The 14,410-nt window shown below is 51.7% G+C and overlaps 1 pseudogene; it reads left to right on the top strand.

Annotated features, from left to right (window-relative positions):
* Nucleotides 1-14,410, top strand: part of LOC116665530 — a 33,333-nt pseudogene that overhangs the window by 4,015 nt on the left and 14,908 nt on the right.

Genomic DNA, 14,410 nt, shown 5'->3' with positions numbered 1-14,410 from the left:
GTGGACTGGTGCCTCAGTTTACTGAGTCCTGCCAGTGGGGTCTTCCCATTCCGTTCCCTCTCAGTGTGTTCCGGTTTTCCATGGGACTTCCCATGCCGTTTCCCACCTCGTCCTCTGGCTCATGCTGCCCTTCCTCGAATCCCTCACCCTGCCGCCTCTGCGCTCGGCCTGCCTTTGAAGACACGGTGCGGTCTTCCCAGCGTTCCCCGAGCCAACACCTGCCCCAGACTCTTCTCTCTTCTGTGCCCTGCCTGTCCGTTCACTCCGGCTGTAGAGCTGCTGTATTGTCCTTTTCTGTGCTGATGGGTGTTCACATGTCCCTGCCTCTGGTAACAACACAGAGCCGAATGCGTCTTTTGTGTGTCTTCCCAGCTGTTGCCAGGATGATGCCTATGATTTGATAGACACAGTGAATATTTCCTGCCTCACTGACTGACAAACTGAATGGCCAAGTGCATGATTAGGGTGGTTTCTCAAGGTTGGTTTTGGGGTTCCTTTTTTTTGTTTTTACAGGAAGTTTTCAGTGAGCCAGAATATGTAATTCCTGAATATGATACCAAAGCCCTTGGAGGTTCTGCAAAAGGAAAAAGTCTTCAGAACAAAAAGACTTTTGATGATGGAATTTGTATGCTTATCTTATGTGTATGTGGAATTTATTTACTACTTGTATTGTTATATAAAGCTGTCCTTGATGCCATATGGCGGGATTAAATGTCATATTCTGTGTTGTATCCTTTTGTTAATTTTTTCCCCCTCGTTTAATTAAACCCGTCTGTATAGCTCAAAAACGTGTCATTTGTATTTGTGTAGATTCCGTTTGGGTTCTTCACCTTTGTTTTCTCTAATTTCTGAAGTAGTTGTCATTCTGTTTCCATGTTTTTCTTTTTTTATAATTTATGTGTTAAATTTTACAGTAATTCAGTCAAAAACATTTGATTAAAAGGAATATGGTTTTTTGTTGTTGTTATTTTTTCTGTTTTCATCTCTAACTTTTAAAACCTGTCCCTGTTTCCTTCAAAATTTTATATTTTCAGTTAGAGCTGCATGGACATTTTAGAAGAAATAAAGTATGGTAATTAATACGAAGTATGTCCCTTTCTTATACGAACAGTTGATTCAGTGGTGCTCTATTCAGGGCCACCCCTGATCAGAAGAATGGATTCTATTCCTCGAAGTGCGTGAGAAATATGCACTGTTTCCTGTTTTGAAATGTATCTACCCACCCTCTATTGTCAAGTGTTTTCTCACCTGTTATGCACTGTTTTTTACTCAGTTGAATTCTCAAGGGAGCCCCACTGCAGATCTCCAGGGGCCTTTTTCTATTCCGCTCCCTCCTCTCCAGCCCTCTCTCCTCTGATCTCTATCTGCGTTGGTTTCACCCGACTCTCTGCTTTGTCACCTCGACTGAGGGCATCTGGTGGGCCCTCCTACCTCTGTTCCCTGTCCCTGTGTCACAGCCTGGATATTCTCCCAAGGCTGTGCACTGGGGAGAACTTCATGTGTTTTTAGGGATCACTGTCCTTCATTGCCTGAAGTCCTTTGTGTTGAAGATTGTTTTTTCATGTATTTTGTGTGTTTTCATTTTGCTTGTTTCAAGGAGGCAGGCCCGTCCGTGCCTGTTCCTCCGTCTTGGCTGGAAGCCACCTGCGGGAGGCCTCAGGCACGCGCTCTAGGTGGCCTGCTTCCTCCTGGGCTTAATGCTTCCTGCTCATCCTTCATTCCCAGTGTGACCATCTCTTCCCTGGGGGATATTCCCTGGGCCCAGTCTAGACCAAGCCCTGTTACTTGATCATGGGGCTCTCTTTTCTTATAGTAGCCATCTGAATTTATAATTATTTTATTTGTCTTGCTAGTGAGATGGGAATTGGAGAGCAGGCCCACAACAGGCCCACTACCTGCTGCAAGTGTCAGAGCACAGCTGACACCTGTCCCCTTCAGGCCACCAGGCAGGGAGAAATGTCAGAGGATGGTTCCTTTCTCATCACCACAGGACTCTTTCTTTCCTTTTTTGTTGGGGTTGGTGGTGGTAATAAGGTTTATTTATTCATTTCTTTATTACTTTTTTAAACAGAAGTCCTGGAGAGGTCCTGGTGTTGGAACCCACGACCCCGTGCATGCTAATCACATACACTACCATTGAGCTCTACCCTCCCCCCGACATGGCTGTTTCTAATGGGCTCATTGATCTGTTCCATTTTAGTTCATCAGTAATTTAATATTTGTAAGTTTCTTCCAAAATGTATTGATGCTTTATTTTGAAATGAGGTCCCTCTCTGTAAACATAGGCATGGTCCATGGGACTCTTCACAGACAACGTCCCCGTCTGCAATCGGTGCTGGAACGAGTAGACTTTTTGCCAAAGTTCCAAGTGGTCAGGATGGGAATCACATTCGCAGAGAAGTGCAATCCCACAGCACTGAGGGCGCAGTGGGAGTGTTGTCAGCCTGGGAGGTGGGAGCTGTGTGCTTCGATCCCAAATCTCAGAGCCCCAGGTGTTTCATGGGTTGAATGAGAAGCCTGTGGCCCTCCCAGAACTGCTAGGAAGATGAAATGTGCAAATATCTGACAAAGCCTTTGGTTATGATTAGTTCCTCGAGAAAGATTATATAGTCTCATCTTGGGGAGAAACAAGGTAATTCCAAAGGCAACCGTTTCCCGTTTCTAGAGTGCTTTTCTCTCCCTCTTCCTCCCACTGGTCTGTCCCAGATAACACAAAGCTGGATAATGTAGACAGGTCAGTGCTACCTCAGCCTTCTTTCACCTGCCTTGGGACTGTTTTGGAAATCATGAAGATGCCAGGGTCCCCTAAACTGTGAGCTGATGCTGCATGAAAGAGGTGGTTCTTGGTCGACCTCTCACCAGGACACAGACACACACACCCCTCTGTGTCTTATCTGGCATATGAAGAATAAACGAAAGGCCTAGAGCTAGGATGGGGCCAGGTTTGGGGGATGAGACTGGCTCCCTAGCCCTGAGTAGAGAGGCCTAAGTTTTCTAGGACATCTCTACAGGGGCAAAAAGAGTTTCCCCAATCTCATATGACCCAGCATAAAGAACAGGGTTCCTTGGGGAACCATATCGAAGCCTGTGCATGGGAGTTGCCTGACCCCAGACATGGGTGGGTTCTGCTGTAGGTGAGCTTAGGGTTAGAGTCCACCCCCGGCCCCACCTTGGCCTGCAGGATGACAGGCCGCAGCTGGGAGGATGGAGATTGGGAAATGGAGAGAATCCGGTGTCCAGCTCATGCAATGTTAATGGGGTAATGGAATACCGCACTTCACCCCCTGCTGATCCTACTCCTGGTCCCTCCTGGACCAGGGACTGCAAGCTTGGCTACCAGGACATCACTGAAGGGACAGTGAGGACCCCCTGCCCCCTTACCTCAGCCCCCCTGACTGCAAGGCCCTTCCCCTGGGGGCACAAGGCCACATCAAGCCAGAAGAAGAGGTAGGATCTATGGAACCTGCCGTATGTTCCTAGGAGTTGGCAGAAAGGGAGTTTCTGTAGAGACAGGCAGAGAGAGCAAAGCCAGGAACAAAGATAGATGGGAAAGGACCCATCGCCTCCTTTTCACTGGGGGCCAAGGAGAATCCCAGGGCAAGGAGAGGTTGGGAAAGACAAGGCAGGCTCTGAGCAGCAGAGCCATCAGAGAACTAAGCAGCTAGTTTCAACCACACGTCTCACCTCCTCATCAGCCTCTGGCCCTCTGAGTGCTGCTCCTGCCCTTCTGTTCTCATGCTTGTGTCTGATCATCTGGCTTTCTTTCCACCCAGCTGAGGTGGGGTGCACGGACAGGGAAGATGAGCTTGGTGGCACTGGCAGAGCTCTGAGTTCCAAGACTGGACTGAGGGGCTGGGATCAGCCCAATGAAAACGGTTCTGCAGGCCACCTTCTCTGGTCGCCGGCCCGGACCTGCTCCTCACTGGTGAAGTGCATGGGGACGGAGGAAGTGGTGGGGTTTCCTCTGCGCTATGTCCCACTCATGTCTCCCAATGTGGGAAGTTTGGCCCCCAGTATATTCTGCGACCCTTAGGTGAGGGGCTCAAGCTGGGCTCTCCCTCCCTGTTACGTGCTTTCTCAGGTTTTGCTCTTCTGTGTTTGTGGGTCTTCCTCCTGTCGTCCATCCTCCACCTCATTCTTGCGGCCCCTTCACAGAGTCGGGAGGAGCGTGATCTCCGCCATGAAGCTCAGCAAGAACCGGCCTCACAGGGAAGAACCCCAAAGACAAGGTATCGAGGTGCATCCCTGACCCCAGCAGGGCCCAGGCCCTCCTGCCCTCTCTCTGCGCTTCAATGGGACTAAAGGCCCCCACTCCGTGGGCAGCGCCCCAACAGGGTCTCCTGCGATTGGCCAGCGGGGCCGCCTGGGCGGGGCCTGGCCTCCCATTGGCTGGCTGAGGAGCCAGGTTCTGACCGTGGTCCTCCAGAAGGGAGCGCTCCGAGGGCTGAAGGTGGGAACCGCATTTCCTCTGGTCTCGAACTGGGCAGAACCTTCTCTCCGGTGGACTCCTCCTGCCCTCTTGGCTCCCACTTTTCTTCTCCACACAGAAAGCTAGAGGTTTTTAAGCAGAGGAGGGAATAACAAAGAACGAAAGTTGTTTGGCCGATTCCTTACTTCTGGGGGAAAACCAGAGTCGGCCTGGTCACTGTCTGGACATACGGTCCTGCTTCTTCCCCATCGTGCCCTCTCATCGAGCTCCAGGGACGGACGGCCCTGGCAAGAGAGGCAGGTTGGGTCCTGGAAGGATGGAGTGGCCTGTGGCACTGGTGACACTGGAACGGGAGGTGCGGGAGTGGGCAAGACAGCAGTTGAAGACCAGCCAAGGAGGACAGATGGAAGATAGGGAAGAAACGGAGTGTAAAGGGCAGCCGTGTGTAGCTTTCTGACCCAAGTCTGGGCCCACGCGCCCATCCTCAGGGCTCCCGGCTTCCCTCCTCAGCATCCCCTGGGTGTCCCACTGGTCCCAGAATCTCTCTCCCTCTCTCTTGACCCCCATGCCAATTCCAACTGTGCCCGTCTCCTTCCTCCATTGGAGAAGGTTGAGCTGTTGGCTTAGTCCCAAACCCACCATCTCAGAATCATTATTTCTTTATCTCACTGGATTAATATACATCAGTCCAGGGTTAGGTTCTGAATCCCATCAGCTATTTCACATGGATGAGTTCCTTCCTCAGCCTCAGTTTCTTCACCTGTGACATGAGAATAGTGTCTGTTTTGGCAGGATGTGACTGTGAGGACTAGAGATATGTGCAAAATGTCCCTGGTATTGTGCTTGGCACAAAGTAGCCTCTCAGTAAATGAAATGAGAGGTACGTAAGTATGGGTTCTTTATTCTCTACCTTCTTCCACAAAGGATACATTCAATTAAAACAGAGAAAGAAGACCAGATCAAATATCAATTAAAATCCAAGATCAAGATTAGGTCAGAAACACTGCAGATATAACGATCATGACATTCTATGCAGATGCTGCCAACTAAACCTGGAATTTGACTCTCAGCTTTCTGGATGCCAAAGCCAATGGGGAGAGACAGTCACTATTGCATCATCCAGCCTACCTAACCCTCCTTTCATCTTCCCTAGATGAACCAGCAGTGCTGGAGAGGGAGGACCTTGACTGCCTGGCCATGCGTCTTGGGGATGGGCCAGATCCTGACTGTGTCTCTAGCTGCCGTCACAGCGCTCACCAACAACGTTTCCAACAGCGGCGAGAGGGCAGGAGCCCCCCCAGCCACAGTTGCCTTCATCCAGTCAGGCAGGACCCAGCTTGCCCTTTCTGGAGTTTGGGTGGGGTAGAATCAGACACCGTGGACAGCTCCTGCATAACTCTGCCCCTTTCTTCTTTTCCTGGAAGTCTTTCTCATCTCTCTTCCTACAAATGCCGGGGCCTGTTCCCAGATCATTGAACACCTCCAGGCAAAGGGAAATCACAGAGCTGCCCAGCCCCACACTGGAACCTGTTGACATAATGTCTGTCTCCCTGTCACTTCTGCCACTCGTTGGAACCTCTGAGAGCAACTAATCTCCACTGTGTTTGGCAGTCCTGGAGGATTTGATGACCATGATTCTGTCCTGTCCTTCTCCAAGGTCTAACCACTGCCAGTGCCCTCCTCCTCCCCTGCAAGCAGTCCCCTTACACCCAGCCTGACAGGACATTCTCCTCCTTAGATCCAAGCCAGACATTGAGATGGAGCCAAGTGCTGGGCAGCCCAAGGATTACCAGCTAGGTGGGGCAACTGGATGCCTTGTGCCTTTGCAGCTCTGCTCTAGTGGGGGGTTACGGCTAGATGTTGAGGCGTGGATCTGGGCGTCACAGAGAACCACACGCTGAATGCAAGTTCTCACAGTGAGCTTGCTCCTGGGAGGCCCCACAGCAGTGTTGTAAGTAGAGAAGCACAACCCCAGCCAGGAGCCTGAGAACAGGCCCCCTGACGGTGCTGCGTCCAGCAACGGGCGGCGTCAGTGAGAGGGAGCTGGGGATCTATAAAGAGGCCAACGAACACGCACACAAACGTTCCAGCAGTTAGAATACAAGTACCTATGAAAAGAAGATTTTTAGTGTGTTTTTTAAATTGTCATTTTGTATTACTTTAATGTTGGAAGTAATGTCAGTCCTGGCTACTTATAGATGGTGAGAATGTGGATGCTTTGTTTTCCCTTCTTTTTGTTCCACTGTATTTTCTAAAATTAACACTTAATTTTTTTATTTGTGTGTTTCTAAAACTGGAGACCAAATGGCTGAGAAAAGGAGAGACTTGTAACTGTCAGATTGTTAGTGTGGCCACTGTGCAGGCAGGACCGGGCACCAGCACAGCTGGCTGCTGCTGGGAGAGGGCCACCCAGGGCAACAGGACCCAGTGCAGCCTCCCCAGCTTGGGACCTGATCCTCAGCTTTGCAGGGCCACACCCTCAATTTTATTGAGTGAACTGGAATGGTCTCCCTCCAAACACTTTGTAAACATTCTGAATTGAACCAAACGATTGTATTTAACCTGGTAACACAATATTCCCTGACAGGTTGGTAGATATCTCAAGTGTGAGTGTTAACACACTTGGAGAGAGAGTGATGCAGATGCAAATGTGGAATCTTTCTTGCTTTCAATGAGTACAATGCATAAAGCAAGAAGAGCTATCAGATGAAATTCACTGTCTTGGAGAACTTGGCTCTGCTTAGTTAGAAAGACCTCAGCCCATGAAAGGGGGAGAGCTTAGCTACACCCAGATCCGGGAAGGATCCTCGGGGCTCAGAACCATCCTACAGGTTGGGTGGCACTGAAAAGAGGTCCTGAAGTGAAAAGACCATGGGGTACCTATACCCTTTGTTTCATCTGTTTAGGATGCATGTAATATGGAAACGTTTTCCTGATTACTGGCATTTTAAAAGAGAGAAGCCGCAGCTTCCTCCTATGAATATGCAGTTTCCAACATCAGATGGGCAAACTTGGAGTTTGGCCGAGATGTTCTTGATGGGTCATGGAGTCTTGAATCCAGTCGCTACCCTCTCTTCCTGGCACCAAGACCATATTTGTTTTTTTCCTTCAAACATCTCTCCAGTTTTCACTTCCATGTCATCTCACCACAACTGACCCTAGACCCCAACTCAACTGCAATATGGCACCCACTTCCTATCTGGTCTCTCTGCCCTCATGCTGCTGCCTCTGTGTCATCCTCTATGCCGCCACTGGGGTGGCCTTTTCAAAATGAAAATCTGGGCATGTCTTATCCCTGTCACCTGGAGATGGGGGAAGGTAAAGGATGTTTCAAAAGAGCAGTACTATCTGGTCCACCATCCCTCAAACCAGCTGCCAGAGATGTCCCTGCAGCATGATCAGCTCCCTCAGAGGCTGGCCACAGAGCACCACGACTTGGGTTCTCCCAGGACAGAGGTATAGATTTATACTCATTGTTCCCTGTGATGACATTCATGAAGCCACCTGGAGATTATGTCCCTTATGTCTTGGAAGGAGAGGATGGACTAGCCAATTACCAAAAGAGTTTCTTGGGTCGGTGGGTCATTTGGTCCCTTTTTGTCTCTCTTTGCCACCTCATGTTCCATCCTAGAGAGATCGAGTCCTCTGCTGATGACTGAAGAATGGAAGGAAAGGATGGTTAATCCCCTTCCTCAGAATTTTTTAAAAATTTCTAGTCCATGTTATATGTTTCCCCTCCATAGCACCCCAGGTGGGGGGGGGGCGGCAGGAATGGCATTCCCCTCCCCATCTAATACCATGCAGCAACCTCCAGTATGCACCCTCAAGAGTCCCCTCAGAGCCACCTCTCTGCCAGCCAAGATCACCCGCTGGAGCATCTTCACCCCACCCCACCCTTTTCTCCTTTCAACACTCTGCCATCTCCCCTCTCTACCTCCTACCCTTTGGCTCTCAGGGCTTCCAGCCTGGGTTGTCCACCATTGTTGGCTCTGCTCAGTGGAGAAAGGTGGAAACTCTGGGTCCTGGAAAGGACTGGAGGCAAAAAGCCTATCATTATGGCTAGGCCTTTGGATGAAAAACATAAAAACCAGCCAACCACTCACATTGGGAAGGTCAGTCTCCTGATGGAACATGTTTAGCACCTTATAATGCCCAACTGTGTCTGTCTGCCTCCCAGTCTTAAGTTACAAACAGTTTTTTTGTTTGTTTGGTTTTGATTATTTTTAAGGGAGAGGAGTGGATGGGTTCATTGTGGGAAAAATAAGATTTTTAAAAACTTTTGGTATAAGAAGTTTCGTAGAGATTAAAACTCTATCATGTACTATGCTAAGCATATTCTGGAAGGTCTTCTAGTGTCTGTTTACTTTCTTCACAATAAACTCCTCCGAGCTGGCTCTGTCTCCTTCTAAGCTCCCTGACGGAGCAGTGATGACTGCGCCAGGTCAGCTCCATGCCCTTTGGGATGCCAAGTTCCACACAGAAACGCTCGCTTTCACAGCTCAAGGGTTACTTCAATTAGTACATATTCACTTTCCAGTTCTATATACTTGCTTGACAACGTTCTTATAGACATAGATGCTTATTTTTCTTTTTTAAGCATCATTAGTTTTGATGTGTGGGTTTTCCTTGGCCTTCAGAATATTTATGAGACTTTGATGGACACAGCAGATGATGATTTTCATGGTTATTCTTTTTTATGTAAAAGGGAAAGACATTCTCGGTAGTAAAATCATATTTAGCAGTTTAAACAATAAAATACCAACTCTCCAAAAGAGGGGAAACTAAGAATGTGGAAAGGGGGCCAAATTCCAGGAATGAAAAAGAGGCCGGTAGGGTTAAGGTGAGAAATGCTGGAGGGGAAGCTGTAGCTCAAGTGGTTGTGTGCATACTTAGCAAGCAGGAGGTTCTGGGTTCAATCGCCAGTACTTCCTCTAAGAATGAATAAATAAACCTAATTACCTCCTCACACACACACACACACACACAAAGATGGGACATGCTGGAGCAGAAAATGAAATTCATGTTAATGTAGAAAGCTTCATTCCTGAGTGCGTGAAACCTGGGACGTAAGTTTGCAGTCCTCTGTGAGGCCGGGTCGTTGATGCCGGGGGAGAACTCAGAGCACTTGGAATCCACTGGGCGCTTTACAAATATTGATGCTGGGCCCCACGCCTCCTACCCCATCCACCAAGATTGGATCGGGTTGGTCTGGAGTGTGGTCGGGGCCTCGGGGTCTTCAAGCACTGCCGCGCCCTCCCCCTTGGTAATTCGCTGACTGGGAGGTGATCCACCCACACCCCTTGTTTATAAATGAGGACACTGAGCTCAGTGGGAAAAGAGCCCAGGATCACAGCAGGCTAGAGGCAACGCTCAGACTGGCACCCAAGCCCAGTGCTAGCTTCCCGCCCCCTTTGGCCCTCTGTCCCAGCCCCCGACTCCAACAGGACCAGCTCCAAGCCTCACTGGCTTTCCCTCTCACCCCCCACCCTCACCTGCACAGGTCGATGTCACCGTGATCGGGGCCCGGCAGCTGGTGGGCTTGAAAATGGACCCCGTGGTGTGCGGGGCGGTGGGGACGACGAGAAGTGCACATCCATGAAGGAGTGTGCTAACTGCCCCTCCTACAACGAGGTCAGTGTCCTTGCCCTCGGGGAAGGGACCTCTAAAGGGTGACCGGGGCTGGGCACCGGCTCATCGTGCCCAACAGGAGAAGCTGGGAGTCATGGGTCACAAAGGGCTACCAGCTGGGGTGACCCCGGCCGGCCCTGGCCCAACCCCCAGCACACTGATGTGCAGGGCCCTGTCCTCTGAACCCCTGGTCTGGATCCCAGATTGACACTGGTCTGAGCACGAGCCGCCCTGAGAAAGGAACACTGCCCCAGGGCCTCCTGCGCCGCTCCCAGCAGTGCCTGTGAGTGAGCCCTGCTCCCGTGAGACCTGCTTCCAGCTGCTTCCCAGGCCCGGGCCCCAGCCCATGGTGGCCCTGGCCCATGGTGGACCCAGAACCATAACGAGCACCTGAGATGTGCTGTGCCATCTCCTAAATTCTTCTAAGGGCGTTATGTCTTCTGATTCTCACAACTGTCAGAAGTTGTCACCATCAAGCCCATTTTACACAAGGGACATTGAGGCTCCTGGAGAAGGACCTGGCCCAGGTGCTAAGTGACAGAGTCAGTTCTGTGTGCATGTGCTCCCTGCCCGCTGTCGTCACGGGTGACTGAACCTCTCTCTGCGGGGCGGAGACTGAGGCCTCCATCTGGGAAGCGCCAGGATCGCAGATCATTATAGACAGAGGAGGGCCCGAACTGTCCAGTCTCTGCCCAGCTCTCTGCCTGCCACCCTGGAAGGCCACCCCAGACAGCACTGTGCCTCGGCTCCCGGGAGGGACCCATCATAGTCAGCTCTGGGGAGAGAAGCCACGCAGACGCCTGATGCACATCGGACTAAGCCAGAGATCACTGGGAGGGGGGCCCTGGCCCTCCCTTTTCTGGAGGGGCTTCCCGCCTGCTTCTCCTGGCGGCTCCAGGCAGTGAGGGGAGCCAGGCCAGCCCACGTGAGGCATCCTTGTCCCGTGCCTCAGCGTCTCCTGAGGAATGGTGAGGGCGGAAGGCACCATCTGCCACATGTGAGAGGACGTCCCTTAGGCAGCTGTGGGAGCCTCCAGCTGCGCCCCTTCAGGAAGAAAGCACGCAGCCACCTTTCACGGGGACACGGGCTATGGCCGGGGCCTGGCCGAAGTCTCCTAAGCAACCACAGATGGGCCCTGTTCCTACAGCTGGTTTCCCGCAGGACTGGGACCTCACTGTTCAGGATGCCCCTCAGCCCCGTGTGGCAACTTTCCCAGGATCCAGGAAACTCAGGCTCCCATCTCTGACCTCATGTCAGGACTTATCCCTGACTGGAAAAGCCTCCAGCCCCGATAAGGTCTAATTTTCCTGAACAGCTATGGAGACGGGCACCCACAGCCTTCCGTGGTTATCTGATAGTGGCGAGGCCATGTTGGGGTGACTGGAGGGCTCACCTTGCACTGAACCCACACACCTCATGTTTCATTCAAATGCCTTCCTCCTTTCCAAGGACACGGAGCTGTTCTCCCCACTCTGTGGCTCCCCAGCAAACTCCTACTCACTCTGCAGGGCCCAGCTCAAATATCTTTGCACTGAGCAGCCTTCCATGCACTCTCTAGGTCAGAGATCAGGGCATTCCTCTCTCTCTGACAGTAACATTGCTGAGTTGCAGTTGATCGTTCATGTCTTAAACTGGGAGGCTCTTGGTCTCCTGCATCGCTGTAGCCCAGCCCAGGGACTGGCATGTACCTGGAGGTCTTTGGTGACACTCTGACAAATGGATACTTACCCAAATGAAGAAACAGACAGCCACGGGGCACCTGCTGTGCACCAGGCTCATGCCTGGCTACGCGAGGGCTGCAAACAGGATACCTCCTAGTTCTAGCCTCGAATCTGTTTTCCAAACTCTAAATTTATATCCACTAAGACTATTTATTCTGCTCATCTTTGGACTATCTTCAATTTATACCTGATCACATTTTTGTTCCTTTTCACAAACCCAAGTAACAGATTTATTCAATTTCTCTTTCCTCTCACCCCGAGCTCCTCTCACTCAGCACTGTGCATCACAGGATGCTGAGCAGCGTCCCCGGTTCTACCCGCTGGACACCAGTAGCAATCCTCCACTCAGGGGTAGCAACCAAGAAGTGTCCAGAGGTTTCCAGATGCACCCTAGGGGTTGAAATTGCCCCCAGCTGAGAACCAGAGCTCTAAACTATCTTCCCATGATTCCTTCCAGCCCCGAAGCTGGAATTTTCTTTCCCTTTTCTTCTCTTTCTGGGCTAAATTCCTCTTCCTGTTATAATATCCCCCTGGTCCCAGAGGTGGACTGCTTCCTTCTAATTCTCTGAGTTGATGGGAACCTGCCTTTGACACCGCTAAACATGATAGAGGGAGGTGAAAATAATCAACATCACATAGGTAATTACAAAAGGGAAATCAGCTCCAGAGATACAAGAACTATGAGCGCAGATGGCTCAGAGTGCTAGCTGAGCCCCTCCCTCCACCAGGGCCGGCACAGCTCTGGGGCACTGGGTCTGGCCTTGACCCTCCTGCCTGGCTGTCGAGAAGGGAGACCTGTCTTTCGAGAAGGGAGGCTCACAATCATCACTCTCCCCGAGCAACCTGGCTGTCCACAGGCCAGAGCAAGACCCCTTCTCCGTGGGTGCATCCAGTCCTGCCCACCAGCATCTTCCTTCTACCTAGAACCCCCCCTCCCCTTTGTCTGGAATCACTCTCTACGTCCCAGATTATCTAGCACGACACCCTCCCCTCTGCATCACCGGCTCTGCCTTTGCTCTGCTTCTGGCTCCTCCTTGGCCTGCAAGGCCTTTCACTCCAGAGTCTAAGCGCAGCGAGGAGAACTGTCCTGCTCGAGGACAGGAGCTAGAAGCATTTCATCTCTCTGTCCATCTACCTGCCTACGTGTGTCTGTCTGTCCGTCCAGCTGTGCCTTTCCTCAGTCCCCCATACCTCCTAGTGACCACACTTCCCTCACTTTACTCCTTGCAGTCACGTCTGCCCGACCCCCAGCTTTCCTGAAACTAGGAACAGCCAATTCACCACAGACTTGGCTGTTCCTAAGTTCAGGGTCCACCATCGTCCCCTCTCCCTTGACTGCCCAGATCCTTCCATCCTCTCGCTGCCCCCGCCCCGGGGACCTCTCCTGCCCTCTCACGTTTTCCCCTGTCTCGCCAGCTCCTGTCCTCACCGCCTTTCTCCCTCTGCCCACTGCTCAAGTGCTGCTGCTGCTTGGAGCCCTGTCCTGGGCCACCTTCTTTCCTAATTTCCCACCTACTCGCCTGGGGTGTCTCCCCAAGGGGTCAGGTACCGTCTGTGTTTCTAGATGCGTGGACCACCCGCCTCTCCAGAGCTTCAGCCCCCGTGGTCAGCACCACCTGGGCAGAGAGCTGCTATGCACAGCACTTGGCATGCACTGTGCCCTGACATGACCTGGGCTGAGTGCTTGGCTGGGATCATCTCATTTAGATTTATAACCACGCCTCCCAGCAACCTCGTGAATGGTGCCCCGGAGCATTTCCCCAGGGTGGCTCTGGATCATTAATCCCATGTCACAGAGGGGTAAACTGAGGCCCAGGATAGAAGTGGTTTGCCCCAAAACTCAGGCTTTTTGGCTCTAAAGTTGGCACTTTTACCCACAATGCTCTAGCGTGAGCCTCCAGCAGCTGGGAGAAGATTCTCATTTATTCCAAGTACTTGGACCACATTTCTTCCTTCTCCTTCCCACAAGTTCACCAAAGCAGTGGGCCCTCTGCTCACTGCCCACACCCTCATTATTCCCAGCGCTGGTATGCTGAGGTCAGGAGAAGTCATGGGGAGCTGCACCTGTGCGTGGCAGCTCCCAGCTGGGGAGGACGGGTCACAGCCACCGCATTTACACTGACAGCCGAGTAAGTTCATCCATTCTCAGTTCTAAGGCTCAGCTTACTGTAAAAGTTAACACCTCTGAAGTTGGGGTGCAGCGTGCAGGCAGCATTGTACTTTAATGGTGATGTCTGTGGGACCCTGATAGCCACAGTGTACCTTCCAGCATCTCGTGTGCCTCATCAAGCCCGGTAACGAGACTCTAAGGTGGGTCATTACCCCAACTTGACAGCTCACAAAGCTGGGGTTCAGAGGATGTGTTGCTCAGGGCCACACAGCTCTCAGCTGCATCAGGGTCAGCAGGGTCCAGTGGTTCTTGCTCCTCCTGCTCATCCACATTTTGGGGCTCATGGGACATGGCCCGGGTGCAGACAGGCACTGCCAGGAGGGAGGGGACCGGCACTCAGCCTCTGCCGGCCCAGAGACACCAGGTCTGGGGCCTTCCCTCTCCAGCGCTTCATCTCTGACTTCCACATCTCCCCTGATGGTATGTTCGATAGGATCATCAAGACCTCGGTGAGTGGCGCAC

Source organism: Camelus ferus, chromosome 8 (genome assembly GCF_009834535.1).
Source record: "Camelus ferus isolate YT-003-E chromosome 8, BCGSAC_Cfer_1.0, whole genome shotgun sequence".
NCBI lineage: Eukaryota > Metazoa > Chordata > Mammalia > Artiodactyla > Camelidae > Camelus > Camelus ferus.
This window is presented reverse-complemented; position numbering and strand designations above follow the sequence as displayed.